This window comes from Dermacentor albipictus, chromosome 7 (assembly GCF_038994185.2).
Source record: "Dermacentor albipictus isolate Rhodes 1998 colony chromosome 7, USDA_Dalb.pri_finalv2, whole genome shotgun sequence".
NCBI classification, from domain to species: Eukaryota; Metazoa; Arthropoda; class Arachnida; order Ixodida; family Ixodidae; genus Dermacentor; species Dermacentor albipictus.
The window spans coordinates 126,802,606-126,827,395 of record NC_091827.1 but is presented as its reverse complement, the minus strand read 5'-3'; the positions used below and the strand labels follow the sequence as shown (position 1 = coordinate 126,827,395).

General features: G+C 44.4%; 1 protein-coding gene and 1 non-coding gene across 11 annotated transcripts in view; both read left to right on the top strand.

The window, feature by feature from the left end:
- The window catches only part of LOC135907090 (Kv channel-interacting protein 4-like), a 431,449-nt gene that overhangs the window by 237,229 nt on the left and 169,430 nt on the right, over positions 1 to 24,790 (top strand). The window lies entirely within an intron of this gene.
- Positions 2,597 to 2,671, top strand: TRNAS-GGA (transfer RNA serine (anticodon GGA)). The gene has a single exon. It is a non-coding gene; the product is annotated as a tRNA-Ser (tRNA).

Below are 24,790 nucleotides of genomic sequence, written 5' to 3'. Positions count from 1 at the left end.
AATAAATATGTATGCCTGATGAGGATTACAAATAGGTGATACAAACTGTAGTTTCGACCTGAGTAATGATCTGTAGGCTAACAATTTTACATGTTGAGGAGCATGATGTAGATGGCGTTTTAGAAATCCTAACGTCCTGTTCGCGGTTGATATTAAGTTAGTAACATGAGAATTCCAGGAAAGATCGCTCAAAACTTTTACTCCTAAATACTTGCACGAATGAACTAGTTCTACCGGCACTTCAGAGATTACATAAGGAAATACGAGAGGATTACGGCGACGGTGAATGGACAAATATTTACACTTACGCGGGCTAAGTTCCATTAGCCACTCGTTACACCAGTCTTGGACAGCATTAAGATCACTTTGAAGAGAAGATTGGTCAGCGGTGGAAGTAATAGCACGATATATCACACAATCGTCCGCGAACATACGTATGCTACATGTTACGTTTAATGGTAAATCATTTATGTACACTAGGAAAAGTAGTGGGCCGAGCACGGATTCCTGCGGGACGCCTGATGTTAGAGAGACTGAATCAGAATTCCTATTAATAATGGTGACGAATTGTGAACGATTAGTCAACAATTCTTCAATCCACTTCAGTATATTAGGGTCAAAATGTAAGCAGGAAAGCTTTATCACAAGGCGTTTATGGGGCACTTTATCAAAGGCTTTAGCAAAATCTAAAAATATTACGTCAGACAGAAGATTACAATCAAGGATAGAGTGCAGATCGTGTAAGAAAGCGGCAAGTTGAGTCTCGCAGGAGTAACCGCTGCTAAACCCGTGCTGGGCAGAATTCAAGAAGTTATTCGTGTCGAGAAATGCCATGATGTTAGTATAGACGACGTGTTCCATGATTTTGCAGGCAATACTAGTAAGAGAAATGGGACGGTAATTTAGAGGCGAGTTCTTGTTACCTGATTTGTGGACTGGAACGACCTTGCCTTGTTTCCAAACTTTGGACAGTTGGCCTGTGAGGAAATTAATTAGTGAATAACAAGCACAACAGAGATGAACATGTATCTTTGGTGTTCTGCAGTATCTTAGCGCTGATGTTGTCAATGCTAGCAGAGGATGGAAGCTTTAAGTTTTCTGTTAGGGACAAAATTTTTTCTGAAGAAAATACAAGCCAAGGCATTGTCTCCTGAAAAATTGCGGGGTTTGGAAAAATAGCCGGATCGGTTTCATGAGTAAATGCGGATGAAAAAGCTGCGTCAAAAATGTTTGCGCATTCGGATTCACAGATAGTTTCACCTGATGCTTCGGTAAGGGAAACTGTGCGTGTATTCTGGGAATTAATGACTTGCCAGAACCTGCGGGGGTTAGTAGACAACACGTTTTGCAGGTCATAATGAAAGAAAGAGTGTTTGGCTTCTCGCACATTTTGTAGGTACGTTTTTTCAGCTGCATAATACTTGTCCCAGGCGTTGTGACTAGGCCGCAACTTGGCTGAACGAAAAAGACATTTCTTTTTGTTTTCAAGATGTTACAGTGTATTTGTGAACCAGGGGTTTAGGGAGTTATTTCTTATATTTATGCTTGGAATAAACCTGTCACCCAAACCTTCAATTTTTGTCTTAAACAAGTACCAGTTATCGGGGATAGATCTTTGATTAAAGTCAGACTGAAAATGGGGTAAGAATGTGCAATGTTCATTATTTATGGCAGTATAGTTTCCTTTATCATAAAGTCAGATGGTACGATTTCCGTGAAAACGGTTAAATTGTGAAGTCGGCTTGTATGACTTGGTGATCGCTGACGCCTGGTAAATGCGTGATGGAATGAACGTATTCCGGATTATCCGTTTATATTAGGTCGAGAATGTTAGCGCAGTCCTCAGTTACACGGGTTGGCTCCGGTATAATTATGACAAGTTTAAAATTAAGGCAAACATCATGAACTTCTGTAACATATCTATTACCTGTGGTAGTTAGATTATGCCAATCAATACTCGGAAAATTGAAGTCTCCAAATAGGAGAGTACAGGTGTTTGGATGCTTCGTTTTCATTTCATTTATTGCATTATACAGTTTTGTGGGGACATCCGGACTATTAGGAGGCTTGTAGCAAACGACAATCAAAACTGGCTGAGGTGAAGCGTGACATAAGACCCATAAAATTTCTAGGTCTAATGAAATATTAATGGCTGTAGAAGATAGCTCATGTCTGGTTGCAATTAGTACCCCCCCCCCCCTACCCTCCTATCTGGGCGATCCTTGCGGAAGACGCGGAAATTAGGCAAGTCGGCAAGGACTTCACTATCACAGATGTCGCTGTTTAGCCACGTTTCCGTCAAGATTAGCAGATTGCTGGCGGAAGATAAGATGGTGTTTGAAATAATGTCGTGCAATTAAATGAAGCTGCGCAAGCTAGTGAAAATAGCTGACAATGAAAGTGCCTGTTGTTGAACATGCAATTCAGGTGGCATTCGTTTAATATTCATATGTACGCGCCTTTTATTGCCGCGATGACGTAACGTCATAAAGGGTTTGACGTAGTAGTTCTGCGGAAACCCGCAAGGTGGAGGTGGAGGTCTTGCCTTTGCTTCGTGTTGTCGACAAATTCGACTTCGCCCTGCCATCTGCTAGCCGCCTGGTTAGCTCAGATGGTAGAGCGGCTGCCCCGGAAAGGCGGTGGTCCCGGGTTCGAGTCCCGGACCAGGACGAATTTTTCTTCAACTATGAGGCTTTTCTTTCGAGGAACCCGTATGGGTTTCCTTTGTAGCAATTGCTACAAACAGGTGGATGTCTCATTTTCCCTTTATTCATAAAGGGTACCGCACAACATAATTGACTTTGAGTTTCAAATGACATTCGTGATATTTATCATTAAGATGGGAAAGCTTCACAGCTATTATGGTTTGACAAGCCAATCACATTTCTTAACGAAACTTGGCTGCTGAAATCTGGAAGACTCAGTATATCCGTTCCTCTTCCCTATTTTTCATCGCGCCGGAAGTACGCAAGCTACCGCGGCGTCAGAAACTTCGGCGTTTAAGTGACTAAGTTATGAGTTCTGTTCCAGCTTAATGAAACCTCCCATGTAAATAGCAAAATTAGTTCACGTACACACACAGAAAACAAAAGGTTGCGTGTACATGTATGAAGAAGCTTGAAGTATGAAGTATGAAGAAGTGAACCATTGTGCAGTGCTCCATTGCATTACTTGACCTCCTTACGCTAGGAAAGAAAACGTGTCTTACAGCTGGACATTCCTAGTAAGAATCAAATCAATATATACAGAGAGATGTCTCCTCCTCACCTGTGTCCTCTTGCTTTCAATAGCTTATTGTTTTATTTCAGTGCTAAAGGGTCCGACGGCATGGCGGTTACTCTTTTTTTATTGTTACCTTATGAAGAAAATTATTTGTAAATGAATACATGCAGGTGTACCAATAAAACCATTCTAGCTCCTCCTTCCTGGATTCTTATATCTATTACTGCTGTCAGGCTTATTACTGAGGCCTGTGAAGCGGTGGGAAGCTGAAAGAATTGACAGAAGTAAACACACACACACACACACACACACACACACACACACACACACACACACACACACACACACACACACATATATATATATATATATATATATATATATATATATATATATATATATATATATGCCAAACACCATGCACACCACCATGCATTTGTGCCCTGTGTATGTAGTCGGGTATGCAGCGTAGAATACCTCAATTGCCATTTCTTATTTCTTTGAAAGTTCGCAGGCACTTGTGTTTGGTGTATACCTGTTGTAGGGAAAATTGTTTATGTTTTAAGGTGCAAAACTGACGTTATACATGTAGTGATACTTAACATTATATATATATATATATATATATATATATATATATATATATATATATATATATATATATATATATATATATATATATATATATATATATATATATATATATATATATATATTTATATATATATATTATATAGTATTGTAAGTAAACTAATGTGTGTATATATATATATATATATATATATATATATATATATATATGTATATTTATATAAATATATATATATATATATATATATATATATATGTATGCATATATAACGTAAAGATGCACATTGCGTCGCATTTTCGTCACATTTCGTCCCAAAAGTGTACAATGGCACAGACACACAAATTATCAACTTGGCAGTTGTGATGTATCCGGATCAGGGCACATAATCTTGTGCAGAGCTACCGAACACAGACTAGCTGGTCATTTGTCACGCATGGAAATGAGGACAAAATGCTCATGGTCATTGGACACAACACCAACACGTTCCAAAAAAGAACTCATTGTCGTGGCCTCTACAAAGGCATCAGACAGCATGTCTAACTAAATTTGGACCTAAACGAAAGTTAAAGTAATTTAGAAATTGAGAACTAAACTAAATTTATTACGGCCAATGCCTATACTAGGGATATTTATCTCCTGATTATTAAAAATTTCCTGCGCTCTAGTTTTTGATTGCGTGCTAGCGCAGACAAAACGAGAGTTGGCTGCGTCTACCTGAATAAACATAGGGCTTTGGCTCGATTCCTCAAGGAGAAATGTTTCCGTAAAGCATGATAAGCCTTTTATTTTGCGTAGAGTTGTACACGATTTCTCCGTGACGTCTCACGTTACATCATCGACGGCTGCTGAACTCGCAGCTATCCGTGCTGCTCTGAAGTTTATTGGCGTCCCAAATCACCACATTCACGGTCCATCTTTTGTGATTCAAAGGCAGCTCTCCAGTGTCTGCTGTCCCCCTTCAACCACGGACCAAATGTGCAATTAGTCGCAGACATCCGACTACTCGACCATTACTCAATCGACAAGGGACACAACATTATCTACCAGTGGATACCGGGTCACTGCGGAATTTCGGGAAATGACAGTGCGGATGACGCTGCCCGGTCGGCCCATGATGGTGCCGAGATTATGCTCATATCGCTGTCAAAAACAGATGCAGCCACAAGTTTTCGCTCCCTCGCATGCGAGCTTACGCTAAGTCTGTGGAACACCAGTGAATTCACGAACACACGTCTTCACAGATTGGACCCAAGTTTGCAACTCCGTCTTCCACCAGGGTTGCCACGAGCGGAAGGAACACTTCTGTGCCACCTATGGCTCGGCGTGGCATTCACAAACTCCTATTCCTTCCGCATTGGAATGGACGACAGTCCTGCTTGCGACCTGCGGCTGCGAAGAGACGATCGCGCACCTCCTCTGTGACTGTCCACATTACAATGTGCAAAGAAAAGTGCTCGTGACCGAGCTAAAAAAACTGGACAATCGAAGTTTCAGAGAAGAGAAAGTTCTAGGACACTGGTCTAGACGGGTTTCGGCACTCAAGGCCTTAAGGGCTTTGCTCAAGTTCTTAAGGACCTGTGTATTGTGCGAACGCCTTTGACTATTGTTGCGCGTAACATCGCGCTACTGTGTGCATTTTTGTTGTTTTTTTTCTCCCTTCCTTCTCCTTTTATTCCCTTTACCCCTTTCCCCAGCACAGGGTAGCCAGCCGGTATTTACACTTGCTAACCTCCCTCTTTTTCCTTCCTTTTTGTCCCTCTCTCTCCATGACGTTGTTAAATTTGGCCATGATGTCTTATGTGCTTTCGCAAGATACCACCCCGAAAGATAGCGTTATCAGCGCTACAACAGTCCTGGCGCCATAATCGGACTGTCATTCTGTCTATAAATTCCACGGCAGGCCCGTTTAAACCTACCTTCCAATTGTACAGTAATATGAAACAGGTACCCGAAAATTAAGCAGAAAGCATTAGGGCGAATAGCCTTCATTGTATCGTCCCGCATGCAAGAGCACTGCGCAATTCTGGCCGAGTGCACGCGTGCTCGGGAATCGCGGTTCGTGTCCAGCTGAGAGGCCTCGAGTCGCGAGGGCCTCTCCGATGGGTGCGCGTTCGTCGGACGAGTGGGCCACTATAAGGTTGCTTTTCAGATTCGGCCGTCAGCGGTGTTAGTCGTCGCCTCGCTTCACATATTGAGAGTGGCGATGTAGTTAGTGTTCCCGCAGTAAGAAAAAGAAACGTGCTGAGGGGGTTTGGGCGCTTCAACAACATTTCAAGCAAAACTTACAAAAACTTTCACTGGCGTCTTACAAATCTCTTCTTTTACTTGTCGAAAACAAACCATCAGTGCAAAGACTTGAAGATGTCTTCGTTATAGTCCTGATGGTTCGGACGCCGCAATTAAAATATCAACCAAGTTTCAGGAATACTTCAGCGGGGTCGGACAGGCAGTCGCCTATATTGGCGAATATTTTTGTTAGTTTCGAAAGAATGGTTGAGATATAGATACAAGATATTAGCGGACTAAAACAGGTACAGCTTTACATTCTATGTTGCGCTGAACCAGTTTTAGTATGCAATGCCATGTCGCCCAATCCTCAACCATAGTATACCAGCAGAATAATTGTCTGCGATACTATACTAACTATTCGTAAATGTTAGTATTTCGATAAATTTGTATATTTCTCATACAGATTCGATGTATGTGGTAACTGTGAGTTTACAAGGGAATTTACATGAATTACGAAGTGCTGCTAATGTACCTAATTCACTTGAAAATTTTCTCAAATAAAATTCAAGAAGGTTGCTGTGTTACAACTAAGACTAACGCAATATCATTCCGCTGTAATCTGCAACGCCTGCAGTAATTGCATCAGATCAACGGAGGCACTCAGTGCAAGCAGAGACTTTTCCTTGACGCCTTTATAACCACTCTGAGGCATGGCTCTCCGGGCCGACTTGCCAGCAGGTCGACGTCGCTTTCGGCGAGCCTCAATAAAGCGACATACGCAGTGACGCCAACTAAGCTTTCTGACATTGGGGACTATACAAGAAAAGGTGCGCTGACGAGTCAAAGAGTGAATACTTGCAACACACAATGCAGGGAGTGGCAAGATGTCATGAATATCTTTGTCTGAAGCGTGTTTAAAGTGCCTAGCAATCTCAAATCCTCGAAAATGCAATCTGCTTTGAAACAAAATATTAAAAGCCATTTTCGATAGTCACCGATCCCATGCTATAGCCGGTTATGATAAATTTGTGTGACAAGAATGGGGAGCTTGAGGGGGTTTACTTCAAATCAAACTTTACTTCCAATCTCGACTTCAGCATACTTAAATTGTGATTGAATTTTTCACTAAACGTTGGACTTTATTTCAACGTTTAGTGATGTAGTATGCGGTATTTTTATTTTCTGCTTTCTATAAACGCCATGCAATCCAGACTATTATATGCTGCCAAGGACACCAGCGTTGCAGAAAAGTCATACATTGATGGTTTGTAACATTTGTGGAGAACACCTAAAGGGATAATGTCCAAGATAGTTTAAAAACAGCAAGAATTAGGCACAAGATTTTACAGCGAAGCTGTATATGGTTAGGGTTTCGCTCATTTTTGTTGTCCGTGAACAAAAACTATCATGATCAATCGCTCATATCCCCGTAAGCAAGCAAAAGTTGTAGTGACTCATAGTCCCGTAAGGTTCATATCTACTCAATTTGCGTGTATTAGCGGTGATGACACTACCCCTGTTGTTGTAGTCGGTGATTTCAATGTGGTTGTGTAGGTACCGCTGAAGGAGAGGCTTACGCGTTCCGTGTTGCAGACATCCCTTGCGATGCCACACCGATCCGGCCCAATTGACCACCGAGTGGCGTAGGTGCGTCGATTTGATATTATTAAAGAATGTGATTGCAGTTGCGAGTGATAAAAATGACCACCGATCAAAAAAATTTGTGAATTCGTACCTTTACTCAAAATTATGGGTCCCCTCCGTGTCGCGTGCTAATGAGCTTCGCTGGTAAATCACCTTCACAGAGGGGAATGGCTCAAGATTTTTCAAGAAATATAGGCAGAACCAATACGTTTGTTAGTATTTATTTGCAGATAAGTTTTATAAAATGGTGAACGTTGATTAGTACAAGTTCGTTTAGTTTTATCTTTGGCTACGAGTAATCTCGTGGAATATTTCTGTTTATCCGCCACCGCAAAATTTCTTCTCCAGCACTTTATATGTTTATGCACTACGTTAAGAAGCTATGCCGAAACGCAAACACCGATTCAGGTGGATGCTCAGTGTGAGACGTATGAGCAGTGTAGTACAATATATATCCAAGTGAACAGACAATATATTCCATAATTATATTAGGCAATCGGTTTGATGTTAGAATAAAATTTTATGTAGGAATCGTACTGGGAAATGTCTATTCTGTAAGACTGGCCAGCAAAGGGCATACCTCCATGGGCACATATTGAGTGGCTAAATCAAAGAAAATAACTCCAAGAATCCGGTACATACAACTGTCTATAACATTCACAGATTGGTGTGCTTTAGAGATGTCTCTGAGCGGGCAGTATATTGACACGTGTACTTGTCTTCATCGGGTGACACGTTTCACCGCCTAACAAATGTTATCGAGGAACATTTACAGAGGAACAATGCAGAATTGCTTATTCATCAGTATAAATGTGTATGTGGTCGGCTTAATCTCTCTCGCAAAAGGAGTAGAGATCGTTCTTTTAAGAACATGTGATGACATGTCAGCCTTTTTTTTCTGATTCCTGTTATGGCGAGGTGCACTGCAGGTGGAGCGAAGCACCGTGGAGGACTCGATAGCTTAGTTGCAGGGGTTAAGCCTGATGGAATGCGGGTGTAATCATCTGAAGTGGTAACACAATATGATGCCTATGACCTTTTAAACGACGGTGGTGTTGCAAGATCATGCAAACGGGCTCAGAAAAGGTGCCTAATGTGTCCTCTCAGCACTTCCACCGCAATGTATGTTGGTATTCGTTTGTCCTGGGCGATTGCACTAGTCACCACTGTTGATGTAATCCAAGAGAAACTCTGATACTGGAGCTGCAATAGCCTGTAGAGCCCGAAGACTTCTCCTGCAAGCGTCGGTGAGCATGGGTATTTTGTATATCAAAACGCCCAGAAAACGAACCCTGTGCAATTTACGCGCTAGAGCCACGATGTAGTTATGAGGCAGCTGTAATGGCGCACTCCGTAAATTTCGACCAGGTGGGAACCTTCTACGTGCACCCAATGTCAGACACATGGGCGTTCTCGCATTTCGCCCCATATAAATGTGGAGTCAGAGGTTGTTCACAGAATGCCTTGTAAATCCCTCTAGATATGGCTCCTAAATATAGCTGCTATAAGTATGCAGTCACATGTTCCATAAACATGCGCGTGAAATTGCGTAAGGAGCCATAGCGCTTTAGAAATTGCGCTGAATAGAATAATGTATTCCAGAGACCTAAAAGTCATTCTTTAAATATTAGATTGAACCATGCACCTTTGTGATGTGTTTTCTGAAACCAGCTAAAATTGCCTCAGATATTATTATAACATCCACCGCAACTAATTCTTATCATAAGTTCGCAATATTCATCCAGTCAGGACACGTGTGAAGAATATAGGGTGACCCACGTAGCTTAAACGGGCCCTGAATCCCTTTTTATCGAAGTGGAGAAATCAAATTGAAGTATGCTATGTCAGAAACACAATGCCACAAAAAGTACTTCAGCGCGTTCAGCAGAAGCGGAGATATTGGGAATCGACCACGTACTTCACGCGGCTTGTGCTCTTTAAGGGCCTTATACTGCGAAGGCTACGGTGGAGTGGGACGTGCCCACAACGCTCCGCCTACTGATTTCGCTGCGCAGTTCAAGCTTGATTTTAACGTGATAGCGGTAAGGAGATCGTGTCGCAGAAAAGCCAGTGTCGTCTGCGTCGGTGGCCGTGAGCGAAAAATCCCGGAAGGCAGTCCTAAATAAAAAGAACTTGCCAGATGGACTGGATGGGAATCGAACAAGGATCTCTGGAGTGTAAGATGCAGACGCTACCACTCAGCCATGAGGTTTTTTTTTTCTTTATTCACAAAATGACATACATAAAAACACGTTGGACTACTTGGACCAACGTGACAAGCTAAAATTTCTTGAAATTCACTAATTCATCAAGATTACCCAACCAGTCAGGCGGATCTGCCTGTACACGATATATCTCACGTATGAAAATAATGCTTTCAACAAAATTTTCTCGTGCTGGGCGCGCATTCACATCGGCGTGCGTTACCGCCATCCGTGTCTTCCAAAGACTATGGAGGCCCAGGAGCATTATCATGTCATACGGAAAGCCCTGATGGCTGTCTACCGGCAGGAAACGTATACCGTGTGCTGTTATCGGCAGTTCCTTTTTAAGAGTTCTTTGCAAGACATCCCAATAAAAAATTGCATCCCAGCACTCAATGAAAGCGTGCTCAATGGTCTCCGGCTTGTTACATAGCGCACAGTTTGTCGTCCATGGTACAAATATTCCTTTGTCGGCTATCCATGTTTTGACCGGAAGGGTAGATGTGTGCAATTTAAAGAAGAGCGACTTTACGCTTGCTCTCACTGGCATCCTTTTAACTCGTTTTAAAACATCTTGTCCTGGGTCTCCATAGTATTTCATTCGGTACAACGGCACTGGCATCATAACTTCAACTAAATCCTTGTAAGTCTTTCTTGTTACAGTGCTCAGGTACTGAAGGGAAAACCGAGCTTTTAATATTCGAAGGGAGTCGACTACCTCTCGCAAGTAGCCTTTAGGCCGATAGTGTACAGGCTGTGCACTAGACACAATAATTTCAGGCAAAACGCTTTTCAAAGGGATCTGGATCATCGTACGCAAGAATGAATCACTTTGACCTCGTCAGAAGACAAAACTAGAAACAATCTGTCGTAAGAACAAATGCGACAATCCAAGACCACCATCTCGAACAGGACGAAACAAGTTGGTACGGCTGACCCTTTCCCAAGTGGAACCCCAGATAAAAACAGCAAATACTCTCTGTATTTTCTGTACATTCACACGGGTCATCGACAAAAATTGGAGGACATACCACACTTTGGCAATTAAAAACAAATTACAAGCAGTTGCCCTTGCAAACATTGACAAATCACGACCCTGCCATCCTCCGGTTTTCTCTTTTACGCGCGACGTCTCATCCTCCCAGTACTGCGCGGCACTCTCCTAGTGCTCCAGCGGCACCCCCAAATATTTCGAAGGAGACACGGTCCATTGTAAATTTGCAAAGACAGACGGTGTGTTGTCCCAACTTCCGTGCCAAAATCCGATGCTCTTGTTCCAATTGATCTCGCATCCGGTTTGCCTGCAATATCTTTTAGCATCGCTTATCGCCTCTAGTACACTTTGGCGATCTGTACAAAAGATTGTGACGTCATCAGCATATGCAAGCACTTTAACATGGGACGATTCAAGCTTATAACCATTGATTTTTTCGTTACTTATTAGAGATAAACAGAAAGGCTCTAAATAGATTGCAAAGAGCAGCGGTGACAATGGACAACCTTGCCTCACTGATGATCTGAGTTTAATGTTCTCAGTTAGTGTCTTATTCAGCACGATGTTTACTATGCAGTCATTGTACATCATTTTTAGACCATCGAGTATAACTGTGCCTATGTTAACGTGTTCAAGGATACAAAAAAGACCTTCATGCGACACATGGTCAAATGCCTTTGCTAAGTCCAGCTGCAACATAGCGACCCGTCCGCCAGAAATGTCACAGCACTCAAGAATACTACGGGCTACATGCACATTTGTAGAGATAGAGCGACCTTTTATGCCACATGTCTGGTGTGGTCCGACTAGAAATTTGATGACGCTCTGCAGTCGTTTTGCCAGCACTTTCGTATAAACTTTGGAGTCGGTGTTCGTGAGCGTTATCGGACGGTACGCGCCCACAGATAGCAGCGTAGCATGGTCGTCGGTTTTAGGAATCAGCACCACGTGAGCAGCACGGAAAGAGAGCGGCATTTCTCTCGTTTCGTACGCCTCCGTGATGACTGCGTGTAAAATGGGCGCCAGTTCATCGGCATAAGCTTTGTAGAATGCGGCACCGAGGCCGCCTGGCCCAGGTGTCTTCCCCAGTGGTAGTTCAGTTATCGCCTGTTTTATTTCGTCGACGCTAATGGGTTTCTCAAAAAGGGCTCGAGTATCACCATCTAACCGCGGCATTAAATCAAGGTTATCCTGTGTCAACGGAATGCTCCCACTTCTTTGTACACCTATTAAGTTCTCATAGTGCTCGACAAATGCACGTTCAATTTCTTCAATCTCGCTGGTAATAGTGTTCTGATACGTAATTTCTGTGATTTCATTTTGTGTTGCGTATCTCCTTTCGTCACACAATGCGCGCTTATTAGGAGTTTCCCCCAACCATATCTTCTCAGCTCGCACCCTTATTACTGCGGATCGATACTTTTCGACGTCCATAGCCTCGAGCTCACCCTTAACTTCACAGATGTCTTTACCGTATATCCCGGGATTTGAGGCTTCCATGCTGATCATAAAATCAAGCTGGCATTGCAATTCCTCGATTTTTTCCCTTTCTTTATGACGGAGCAGTGTTCCCCTTTCGATAGCTGTCAATTTGACTTCGTTCTTGAATTGGTCCCATTCAGCCGCACGCGACTTTGCTGCAATGCCGGCCATGCTTTCTATTTTTTTCTTTACTTTTTCGTTAAATATATCGTCACCCAGTAATTTAACATTAAACTTCCATAACTGCCGATTGAATTGCGTTTTCTTTCTCTTGCCCCCAACTGTCACCATTACAAGACTGTGATCACTAAAAGAGACATGCTTTACTTCATACTTAGTGCACATGCTCACAAAGTCCCAAAGTTATATGCTCACAAAGTCAACCGTGGCGTACACTCTATCGAGCCGCGCACTGCTGCCACGCTGGAAGTGTGTGAACACGGGTCGATTTCCATTTGAAAGCAGCCAGCCCAGGTCCTCCAAATCTTTCTCTTGGATTAGTGCATCTAGTACCTTTGTACTTTTGTCGCGGCAAAGTACAACTTTAGCTCTGTCCTCTGCCATCAGCACACAATCGAAATGACCAAGCATAACAATACGCTTCGAACACTGCAGATAAGACTCGATTCTTTCGAAGGCTACGCGCTCAGTCGCGCTATACGGTGCATAAACACAGATCACTCGGCAGGGGTGAATGTGGTGTTGACTTAGAAACTTGCCGTAGAAAGTTATACTGCGGTGTATATCGGTAATTATGAGCATGTAAATTGCACAAGTCGGAGTTAAACGCGTAGCCAAGGACGTTTCCGCAACATTTCTTCTGCGCTTGGCGCGCACGCAGAGCCATCTTGCGGCAAACACAGAAGACCCCCTCCTCGCAATGTACGGCGCTACCCCCACAGCTGGCGCGCCACTCGCCCGCTTCTAGAGGACGATTCCATCAAGGCGTCAGCCCATGCATGATCGCATCCGCCTTCATGGCGCTTCGCGACCCGGCTGTCCGTGCCGATCACAACGTTTGGCTCGCCTAGATTGTTTCTCCCTCCGAGACACCGAGTCCTTTGGTTCGTTCCGCTTGCTCAGGCACACGTTTCGTCTTTGTGTGACTCAAAAGCATGGCGGGCGAATGAGTGGGCGGTGCAAACGGGGTGCGATAACGCTATCGCGTTCCACTCTTGAAGGCGAAGCTTAGGCGTCCTCCAATTTTTGCATATTAACGTTGACGTCACCACTTGTGACTTTGGCGTCTACGACGCGCTGAACGCAGAGCGCCAGTTGACTCATCGTCGCACCCGACGGCGATGCGACACGTATAGCAGACCGCAGCTACAGGATGCTGTGTGGTGCGAATGCGCAGCGTTTGCTTTCTGCTCGACCGGGTGCTTGCTCGCGCTCACTCTGACCGTCCTACGTGGTGCGGGCCGGCTTTGTCCTTCACCAGCTTGACTGACGGATAATAGCCACATCCAAATTGCGCATGTTGAAGCGTTGTCTTCTAAGTTGTCTAACCGGGAGCCGTCAGTAGTGAGTGCGTGCTGGCAAGCGTGTGTGGTCTGACCTTAAGTTTTGCGTGGTTCGAGGCTAGTTAAACGTTCGAAGCTCGTCGAAATTAGCGAGGCCCGACGACTGCGACAGCGATAAGCAGAGTGGCCAAAGTTTAATTCCTATACGGGCACCCACGGCCAAGCGCGCGCATACGGTAGGCGGCTTCTTCGAGAATTGCGCAATTATATCGGAATTCGCATATTTTCGCTCATTGCAGCCTGTTTACTAAACTTGTTCAATTTATATATACAGAGTAACAGTAGGAAGAAGCGCACTGATCCAAGGAGCCTTCTTGACTGACGTCAGCTATTGGCCAATAGCAGTCACATATGGGAATGCCCTGCATTACCAAATGAAGCGCACAGAAAAGGGTGAGTGGCAGGCTTCTATTGAAAAGAGAGAAAGGCCGCTTCGCACTCCGCTTGCAAGCTGCACGCACCGCGCACGATTACAACATTTCGCTGAGGTGCTCACGGTGGTGTACGCCATCAGCGCACTATGTTTTTCTACCCAACGCGATGGGTGGCTCAAGACCCGTTTATGCCAAAGTTTAAAGATGGGGTACTGTCACGTAGCAGAACCATGGTAACGTTGTTTGCCATCGCTTGGAGATACTTGTGATATTTTTTTGCAATCCGCCTGATGACAGAATTGGTCTTCATTAAATATTGAGCTTTTTAATATTTTAATTAGATTAGAAGTGTCAATGAGACAATTTAAGAACAAGATGAAAAATTCCCGATACAGCTTTCTGATGCTCAATACGTGCTATATAAAAACATTTTCCTGAGCATGAAAGCAGCTCTCGGACTCAGGAATACTAAAACCGCGCGATTGGCGGCTCGAGGCACTTTGCGCGTATTTTTGCTGACTTTTCTCAAGTACTATGCTGATAAGTCCACCCAGGGATCTGTTATCTGACTTTGCAAACTTCATCACGCAAGCCAGAAGGCTATCTGAAGGATTAAACTCGTAATAATGGGGGATTTTATTGCCCCACACACAGCATGGGGTTACCAGCACACGACCAAGAAAGGAGTGCCATTGCACGATTCAGCGCAACAGAATCACCTGAACCTTGGGAATGATCCTAGAATAACGACTCGAATAGGCAACAATGTGTCCAGGGATAGAGATCCCAAACTCACCTTTACAATAGGAATATCCAAGGCGGAATGAACCTGACTGGAGAAAATCTCGGCAGTGACCACCACATCTTTCAGCTTGAAATAATGCACCATGAGAAGCCGAGCAGAGCCGGAATAGCAAGGCTGACGGACTGGAAGGCCTTCTGAGAACATGACATAGAAGAAAACATCGAAAATATTGAATAGTGGCTCACCAAAGGGGTCAAGGTGGCGGAGAAGCAGACTAAGGTCATGCAACTCACAATGGACACGCCGGCCGTAGACTCTCACCTCCTACATTTGTGGGAGGCAAGTTGAGGACTACTGACGCGGTGTAAAAAGTTGAAACTTAACCGCATACTGCAGAAACGGATCGCTCGCATAACAAAACAAGCAAAAGAATACGGCGATCAGCTCAGCTGTCAGAACTGGCATTTCAAGGCACACTCAGCATGAAGAAGACCTGGCATATACTGCGAACCCTTCTAGCTACCAACCAAAACCAAGACCCAGCAAAGACATGACCTCGAGAAAATCACTAACTCCCATCCAGGAACTGAGAAACAAATTTCGGAAGAAATCAAGTGTAAACATGTCGGAGACAATGCCCCCAAGGTTACTGATCCCCCACCGTACGAAGGCGAATCAAACCTTACCCTCGACAGCTCTTTCACGCTTGCTGAATTCTATGCCGCCCTTGCCAAATTGACCCGCAACACATCGCTAGGAAATGACAAGGTGACGAACAAGATCCTACAAAACCTCCCAGACAAGGCCCTGAATGGACTCAACTACGTGAATAACTGCTGGGAAAAAGGTGAGCTCCCGTAGAATGGAAGCACGCATAAGTCATTATGCTCCCAAAACACAACAAGCCGCTACAAATCAGCAACCTACGGCCCATCTTCCTTACTTTCTGCGCTGGAAAGTTTCTCTAACACATGGCTCACGATCACCTCACCACACACCTCGAAGTCTCAGGACTCATGCCTGACAGAACGTTTGGCTTCCGACAGCATCTCCCAGCACAAGATATACTATTACAGCTCAAGGAAGACCTCTTGGACTACCTAGAACGCCACGAAAAGTGATCTATTTTAACAATAAATGTAAAAGTAGCCGTCGATAATGTGAAGCATGAATCTATCCTCCAGAATGTCCAAGACACAAACTGCGTAATTTGGACCTACCAATACGTACACGACTTTCTCAAAGATCGCACGGCTACGGTGGGTATCCGCAACATCCGAAGCAACAGGTTCGAAATGGCCAACAAAATAACTACACAGGGGTCAGTCATTTCACCTTTGGTGTTCAATCCCGCCATAATTAAGCTCCCGCAACAACTCGATGGCATCGAGGGTTTAAGCCATGCAATGTACGCCGACGAAATAACGTTATGGACAAAAGCGCCCACAACCGGCCAACAGCAAACTACCCTCCAAGAGGCAATTGATCAGATAGAACAGTACCTCTCAAGATGCGGTCTCCAGTGCGCCCCCGAAAAATCAGAGCTACTTATACTCAAGGCAAGGACCTGGGGAAGACTATCAGATTACGTCGCCAAAGATCCCAACGTCAGACTCAATGGAATCGATATCCCTCAAGTTGCCTCCCTCAACGTTCTTGGCCTCAGAATACATAAAGACAGCTTTGGCACAGCTACACTTCCAAAGCTTCAGAAGGCCCTAACACAAGTAATCCATCTCATTCGGCGTATAACCACCCAACATTGAACACCAAAGGGGAAATGATTGACCCCTGTGTAGTTCTTTTGTTGGCCAAAGAAATTGTTGACAGCATATGTGAAGCTTGCAGTCACGTTGTCAATGTAATCTTTAAAACTGCCGTTTTTCCTAGTGACTTGAAAAGGTCAAAAATAATTCCTGTGCACAAAAAAGGAGACGTCACCTTACTAGCAAACTACAGGCCCATATCCATCTTGCCTTGTTTCAGTAAAGTCCAGTAAATTGTCCAGTAAATTACTTGGACAAGTTCCAATTATTAACACCAAGACAGCTTGGTTTTCGTGCTGGATATTCTAGTAACCTAGCTTTAATCACCCTCACTGACAAGATCAAAGCGGAAATTGATGGGGGCAGAGTCGTAGGATCTGTATTTATCGATTACTCGAAAGCATTCGATTCCATTAATCACAACATTCTCTTTACTAAACTCAGCGCATATGGCATAACAGGTCTATCTTTGGAGCTACTGCGAAGCTATTTATACGACAGGCAGCAACAGGCCTGCATTTCAGGAGTGCTGTCTGACACAAAAATAATTAACACTGGCGTACCACAGGGGTCCATACTCGGTCCCTTCTTATTTCTAATCTTCATTAATGATTTCCCAAACTGCCTAACTTCTACAGAATGTCTTTTGTACGCGGACGACACCACTATTTACGCCTCACATAACGACATCTTTACGCTAACTGAGCTTTTAAATGATGAAATAAATAATGTCAGTAGTTGGTGCAAAAAAAATAAATTGGTAATCAACCCTCAGAAAACAAAGTTTGTGGTTTTTAGTTCACACAGTAAACCTCGACATAAGCTTCTACCAGTGTACACAGCTTTTCACCCAATATCACCATCTAATGAGTGCTCATATTTAGGTGTTCAATTAGACTCCTTTCTAAAGTTTAATTCGCATGTCAGCTTCATAAAAAAGAAAGCTGCCTACGGTATCAGGGTGCTTTTAAAGGCTGGACAGCACTTTCAAAAGCACACTCTCCTGACATTGTATTATGCCTTCATTTATAGCCATTTAAATTACTGTATCAGTTCTTGGGGTCTTACATATCCCTGTCATATAGCTCCCTTGCAGCACATCCAAAATAACGCTGTCCGTATCATCGCTTCAGCTCCATATAACACTCATGTTACCCCCATCTTCACTGAGTTAAGTATCTTCACAATGAATAAAATTATGTGGTACAACCACAGCATCGTTATTTACCGCCTTCTTAAAAACCCACAATTACATTATGTCATTGGCAGGAATAGTCTTGCTAATCCTAACAGTAGTAGGTTCTCTACAACATAACCTTTTACTTCCAAAATCACGCAGCAGCTATGGCAAGCTAACTGTTTTATTTTGCCAGTGTGAAAATGTGGAATAATTTACCTACTCACGTGAAAGGCTCACCTACATTATCGTCATACCAACGCTCACTGAGAGCTTATATTGATACCCTGTAAACTGCATCTATTCTTTGAAGTATATTTATGTTGCTTATTATGTAATTTCTTCTATGTTGTGATGTGTTGCCATAGATTTTATTACTTTAACACTGTAGAAATTGTGTAATCCATTCTTTGTTTATAACCGCAACTGACGCCTTATTATTTATATATTATTGTGTCTCTAAGAACAAGAGGTCCCGCTGCAGTTTATATCTGTGGGACCTCTTTCTGTATAACTTCTACTGCATATAGGTACCACTAATGAATGAAGCAATAAAACTTGAAACTTGAAAGAAGAGGACTTAAAGAGCAAGAAACCGTCCAATTATTGCAAGCACTCCTTATAAGCCGGATCACGTATGGTACCCCGTATCTTCTCCTCAAGAAACTGAATTTGAAAAACTCAACATCATCATCAGAAAAGCAATCAGCTGGAGAGCACTAGGAATTCCCAGTACGACCTCAACCACGACACTCCTCAAACTTGGCCTCCATGACGCCTGGGAAGAAATCAGCGAAACGCACAGAGCCAGCTAGCTGGAACGCCTTAAGCTGACTCAAACAGGCAGAGCAGTACTTCACGAAGTCGCATACAGCGAAAATTTCATAGCAGACTCAGACGCGAAAGCCCGCTTGCCGCCACTTTTTCGGGACTCTATCTCAGTCGCCCCAATATCTCGCAACATGCATGCAACATACCACAAAGACAGAAGACGAGCAAGAGTTTGAGCGCTCAGCAAGACATACTCAAAGAACGCCGACACGAGATATACAGATGCGGCAACATACCCAGGTAGAAGAGCATACGCAATTTCCGTAACCAACAACCAAGGGTATGAGCTAGTCGCTGCCACTATACCGGCCAGAAATCCAGAAACGGCGGAGGAAGTGGCCATCGTCCTCGGCATCCCCACATGCAAAGACACACCAATCATCTTGAGCGACTCGCAAACAGCATGTAGAAAGCTACGAAAAGGCCGAATTTTAGCCGCAGCAGTAAAGATTCTAAAAGAAATAACAAGACGCCAAGAACTACCCAAAACCTACGTCGCAATGGACCCCAGGCCATGAACACCTCACAGGAAACGAAGCAGCACATGCTGCCGCCCGAGAGCGTACCAGCCGCGATTTCCTGCCGCATGGTCTCTAGAAAGCGACGAGGGTGGAGGACATTCCCATCAACTACGCCATATTATTGCAACATTACCGACTGCAAAAAAGAGAATATCCTCTACCACATCCAAAATTCAGCAACGAAGAAGCCACCGCCCTCCGCACACTACAAACGAATACGTATGTCCATGGAATTATCATGCACCGGATGCACCCCTCTAAATTCTCATACCTATCGATATTGTGATGTACCAGACACCCTCCAACACATGGTGTTGGTGTACCCACACCGCGAGAAAAACAGTCAGGATGATGCCTCAGAACCGCTACAAGGACTCGAAGAAACGAGGGAGGCAATGTTACAGGCACAGAACCTGGAAAATCAGCGAAGTCTGGTGGACCGGGCCCGGGCTGCGGCATTAGCCAACGGGTTTCTGGACTAAGAGAGCCGCCCACCTACGGCGAAGAAAGAGCACTTTCTCGCTGTTTCTGACAATAAACGTTCTTTCCTCCTCCTCTTCCTCCGCAAGCTTGGAAATATACTTTTATAAAGCACGTATTGAGCAACAGAAACCTGTATCGGGAGGTATTCATGTTTCTCTCCAATTTTATCATTGACAACGCTCCTCTAACTATGTTATTTGAGAAGTTCAATAAAAAATTAGACATAGTTATGTAATTAGCCGGAATGAAAAAATCAATCTGAATATCTCCAAGCGATGGCAAGCAGCATCACCTTGGTTCGGTACAGCTGCGTGGCATTTGCCTATATTTAAGGCCTGACTCAAGTTACGCGGCACAGTCGGTATATGATACCCTTCTTGAAACTGCCGGTGGCTTAACACTTTCCAGAAAATATGCCGAGGAAGAAAAGCTCACTTCATTGTCCATTCCTTGAGTTGTTGCCGAGGGTTGGTAGTTGGACCGTTATGATTTGCCGCAACGGAGACATGTGATCACGAGAAATCATCGAAGCAGCAGAATTCATTCCGAAGCAAAAGATTGCACCAGCGCTCGTTCCTTCTTCATATCCCTTATGGATCACTGGTTATACTTAAAAGACTTGCGCATTATCCCCAGGAAGACGCGAGCGTGTTTTGTGCCTGCTAGAGCTCTCTTTCTTTTTTTCGGTATATATTACCTCAATCTTTCGATAAATTTTACCTGGACATTGCATCTCGTTTGTTGTGCTTATACCTTTGCTTGTGTCCAATTTATGGCTTGCTTTTGCAAACTTAATGTGCCCTATTACCTCACTCAAGTGTCTTTCCCACCCCCGTAAAATCACTCGGCTGGAGTTCGCACGTCTTGTTGTGGAATGTTTTGCGTTTCCGTTCCTCGATGTTGCTCGGCAAAACGCCACGCGCATTTTAAGAAGGCGCAACAACTGCAACGGCAAAATGAAGAGACGAGGTGCACAAATGTGAGCGAAGCCGTCAAACGTTGTTCGTTGTTATGTAGGTCGTTTGGTGCTGCCGTTTCTTTTTTTTTTGTTGGTCTCTGAAGTGTGCAGGTTAGAGCGAATGCCAGTGCTAGTGCAGATCGTTAAAGGGACACTAAAGGCTACTATTAGGTCAACGTGGACTTGTGAAATACCATCACAGAAACCTCGAAACGCTTGTTTCGTGCCATGGAGAGACTTATTTTAAGAGAAAATGCGTTCTGAAGCGTCCGCGTACCTCTAGCGCAGTTCAAATCGCCCGCCCTCCGATCGAGGAGTACTGACATCATGGTCTCATAGTGACGTTGCGCCATCGGTGAGTAGAACGGCGTCGGCAGACAGCGCTACGGCTTTTCTGCGCAATACGCAAACGCGCGGCCAGAAACAGAGCCAAGACAGAGCCGACAGTAGAGCGAAAGCGGGAGTATGGTGGCTAGCGGAAGGAGAAACGAATTACGTCCCACGGCGCACGGAGAGTCCGTTTTTGTTAAACTATAGGCTGCGGCGAGCTCGCAGCGTGGTCGGCGTGGTCTGTGAGCCTTTTCGCACTCCCAACAGGGCATAAAAAAGTGCGAATCAACGCAAAACTCGGCCTAGAAACGTGCTTCGCCACAGCCAAGCTGGCATGACTCGATGTCGTTTCCCGCACCGCCACCAGGCACCGCTACTATACCTCAAACTCCAGTGCAATACGCCCATAAGCTGGTACTTCATTCTATGACGCAAACTTCGACGCTCGTCGCAATGTACCCTGACACCGACAGATTGGCTCGCGATGGTGGGCTCAACTTCAGCGATTTGAGCACCTTCGAGCGCGACCTGCTGCTGAGGGCTCGCACTGCCGGCGTCGTTGCGTACTGCGACGGCGGCCTCGACACCGGCTCTCCGTAGCGGGAAAGCAGCGAGGGCTTCCCACGACATCACATGGACGTGGCATTCTCGCTGCTTGTTCCAAATGAAAGTTTCGCGAGCCAGCAGAACCCTCACAGCACGACGCGATAACGAAAGTACTGAAACTCCAAAGCGTGCGCGGCGTAGAGTCGAGCGCGCAGAGTCGAGCGAAAGCGAAACCTTTCGAACACCCATATTACTGAAGGGCAACGTCAAAATGTTATTTTTTCTTAGAATCGAATAGACGTAGACAAGTAGCATTTTTTTCCGTCTTATAATCGAATGAAATGATATTTTTAATACGAGTAGTTGGGTATCATAGTAACACAAACTATGAGGAGTCCTTTCGTCATCGGGCTAGTACCGGAATGTCGCTGGGGGGTCTCAAGTCGTGTCATGCATTTACCTCAATTTGTCGGTTACTAAAGCTCTGTTCCCGATTAAATTGACGCCTTAGACGTTCTAGAACATTGCTCTACCACTTTAACGTGAGTTTCTGGTAACCTTTAGTGTCCCTTTAAGAGGTGCATGACGTGGTCGCATGAAATTCCACCCTTTTCACAATGAAAGTTTAAATTCCCTGAGGTTTTCTGTCTTTATTGCTGTTTTCTTATTCTCTACGAGTCATTGATATGTCTCATGAAATGTGAAACGCGGTGAACAGCAAGTATTGACTGATCATTAATAAGAATATCTGACGTTAGTGCGTATTTTACTTACAAGTCAGTGTAATTCCTGTACTACGGAGAGAGTCTCCATACCTGGTTTCATCACTAAGCCTTGCGCACATTGTAATCATTCGCAAACGAGCTAAATTCGAGTCAGCTTCGTCGTCGTAGAGCGCCGAGAGGGGGGGGGGGGAATGAAACGCACGTTGCGTTATTTGTTGTGTTTCACCGACCTCCTGCGCGCACCGCAGTACAGGAACAATGAGCTAGGCTTTGAAGCCTTTTCTATCCCCTCTCTCCCTCTTCTCTGATACTTCTCTCCACCGGATTCTAGCGAGCCCGGAACCCTGCGTCACTGCACAACCCCCCTACGCTAGGTACAAATAGGAAAGAGCGTTCTCTTCGAGCAGGTCTCGCAAGGCGGTGCAGCGAGCGCTCGTTTTTCGCGCCCTGCGCCACACTGCCGTCTTAAGGTCTTCTGCTTTGTGCGGCTCCTCTGGCGAAGAGAGTTTTTTTTTTCCTCCATGTGGTGCGTATTTTATACGCGAGCGCGGTCTTACTCCGTGCGCCTGTCCCTCTTGCCTTTCCACCTTCATCGTCGAGCGCAAAAAGAGAAGGTGGCTTCGCATTATAGCAGCACGCGGCCAACGTAGCCCGGCTGCCGACAAGGAGTCGACGCGGCGCAAAGGCGAAGGGAGGGAGTGGAGAATTCTGAGAGCGCAGGCCGCCGAGCAAATTTCGGCACTCGACGAGGGCAGAAGGCCGAGAAAGCCCCACTCGGCAGCGTGGCGGTGTTCGCAGCACTGGCGAGGCAGCCCGTCCCTTTCGCGTCATACTGTGACGTGTTCGTAAGAGTGCTCGGAATAGGGAAGAGTCGCGCCCACGTTTTTCCTTGTACAGTCGACTCCCGTTATATCGAAACGGGCGATATCGCAAGTTTTGGATCAATTGTTCGAAAGGTCCAATTAACAAACGATGGCGAAACAAATGCATTCAATTATTATTATTGCTTCCAGTATTCTGTAATGGCCTTCTATTCTTGCTCAAGTGCGGTTCGACAGATATGAACGCTGACACATTTCAACACTGCCTGACCGTCACACGAACCTCAACATTCTGCAATGGATGGTTCCACAGGCGTAAGGAGCGTCGTTCACCGAAAAAAAAAGAAATTAAAATAGAACAGCTTCACACTTAGGGGAGGCATAGCGCAGACGGCTGAATATGTCGTCATTCCAAGCTTTTAGTAACCGCCGCGCCCACGCGAGGACACTCGTGTCGGCAGAATCAAGCGAGATCCTTTCGAGTTCCAACGATACGAGTTTCCCTCTACGGGAATGTGTGCTTTCTCGTTGTGCGTGTTCAAATTAAACGAAAAGTCAAATTGCCTCAAGGCAGTTTATTGGAAATCGACAGTCATAACACCATAACCAAGTATACACCGCTCGCATTGGGCCGAATAAGTAGCAAAGTACTCACTTATAGCCTCCCCTCCATCAACTTTTCGACTACCTCTCTTATTTTGTTATTTATTTATTTTATTTATGCAATACTGTCGATCCCGTCAGGGATCGTAACAGAGAGGGCATTCAAAAAAGTACACTGACATACAAACATCACAATAATAACAAATTAGAAATACACATAATTACGCAGAATAAACTTATACATCAGTGGCAGTAAGAAATATATAATCAGGTTCACACTGCAAGATTAGGGTTAGACAGATAATTGTGGTAAAAATCAAAACAAAGGTAGTAACAAAGTGATACTGACAGTAAACAAAAATAATTACTGAGATGTAAGTAGATCGTTTTCAACAAGCGTGATAAAAGCAGTTAGTGATGAACTATTAACAGAGCCCACGTTCAAAGCGTTCCAATCGCGTATAGTCTGTGGAAAGAATCAATACCTGAAAGTGTCAGTACGGAATGAATACTCGTTTAGTGTGTGTGTGTGTGGTTGGGGGGGGGGTTATGAGGTGTTTTCCTCGTTTGAGATTTCGTTATGTATCGTGAGGTATCCAGATTTAATTAATTATTTATGACTTGGTAAATATGGTTTTAAGGAGTGCTAGTTTTTCTCTGTTTTGGAGGGTTAGTATCCCGGCTTGTTTCAGTACTTCTGTCGGTGAGTCTGCTAGCCTATGTTTGTTAAAAATGTATCTGAGCGCCTTTCTCTGAACGCCTTCAAGTTTTTTAATCAGATTCTTAGTGAAAGGAAACCAAACGACATTTGCATACTCTAGTACAGGTCTCACAAATGTTTTATATGCTAGTAACTTTATATCAGATGGTGCTAGTGTGAGGCGTCTATTAATGAAAAATAACTGTTTTAGTGCGGTTGCCATGACTTTGTTAACGTGAGCATCACATCTGAGGTTAGAGGTTAGTAATATGCCTAAGTATCTGTATTCACAGACCGAAGAAAGAGGAATGCTGTTTAGT